General features: G+C 46.0%; 1 pseudogene; it reads right to left on the bottom strand.

Moving 5' to 3' along the window:
* Positions 1-211: 211 nt before the first annotated feature.
* On the bottom strand, positions 212-787 carry LOC130886911 (40S ribosomal protein S7-like; annotated as a pseudogene).
* Positions 788-1,166: the final 379 nt, after the last annotated feature.

Raw genomic sequence — 1,166 nt, 5'->3', positions numbered from 1 at the left:
TCTATCCAAGTGCATCGGGTCAAGTCCTTTTGGACTAGAGCCCCTGAAATCATGGACTAAAATAAATATTCCTCCTTCAAGTTGCCTTTGTCAGGTGTATTGTCACAGTGAAGGAAAAAGTAAGTCGTGGTCAGATGTGAGCTGGACAGAACACCGTCCACAGATTCTTTTTTTTTTTTTTTTTGAATGACACTTTATTCAGTCATTTTCTTTACAACTGAAACTCTGGGAATTCAAAATTAACATCCTTGCCCATGAGCTTCTTATACACACCGGAAAAAGTTTCACCTTGTGCTCCACGTTGTTCTGCTGTGCTTCGTCTAAATGAACCTTTATGAGCCGGCTGCCGTCCAGTTTCACACAGATCCTCTTGCCCACAATCTCACTTGGGAAGACCAAGTCCTCAAGGATGGCGTCGTGTGAGCGTGCGGCTTCTGGGGCGCTTCTGCTTATTTTTCGTACGGCTTTTCTGAGTTGGCTTGGGCAGAATCCTCTTCTGAGCAATGAAGACTACGTGTTTCCCGCTGAACTTTTTCTCTAATTCACGAACCAGCCGGACTTGGATTTTTTGGAAGGATTTCAGCTGAGGAACTGGTACAAAAATTATGATGGCTTTCCGGCCACCACCAACCTCAATTTCCTTGGCCGCAGTGATGTTGAGCTCCCGCAGCTGCGCCTTGAGATCTGAGTTCATCTCCAGCTCGAGCAGCGCCTCAGAGATGCCGGACTCGAACTCGTCCGGCTTCTCGCCATTGGGCTTGACGATCTTGGTGCTGGAGCTGAACATGGCTCGCCCTTACGGAGTGCTGGCTTGGAAAGATGTCCACAGATTCTTAAGCAGCATGAACCATAGAATTTCCGCTCACACATTAAACATGAGTTAAGGGTCTTCACGGAATGTCCATCCTTTTAGGTGTTGTAAATATACGAGGAACAGAGCACAGCTTCTTTATGACAACTTGATGATGGAGGCAGAATCCAAGCACTTGAAACCCAGTGGGTTGTGTAAACCAAAGAACACTGCAAACCCTCCTGAGCTTAGGGGAAGGAGATGGCTTGGTGGCACTGGGAAGATGGTAAAAAAATAATCATGGAAAGTCAGGTTCTCAACAGATGCCATCAACAGGATGTGCAACAGATAAATGTATTTAATAAACATCACCCTA

Source organism: Chionomys nivalis, chromosome 14 (assembly GCF_950005125.1).
Source record: "Chionomys nivalis chromosome 14, mChiNiv1.1, whole genome shotgun sequence".
NCBI lineage: Eukaryota > Metazoa > Chordata > Mammalia > Rodentia > Cricetidae > Chionomys > Chionomys nivalis.
The sequence above is the reverse complement of the archived record's forward strand: the minus strand, read 5'-3'. Positions and strand labels throughout refer to the sequence as shown.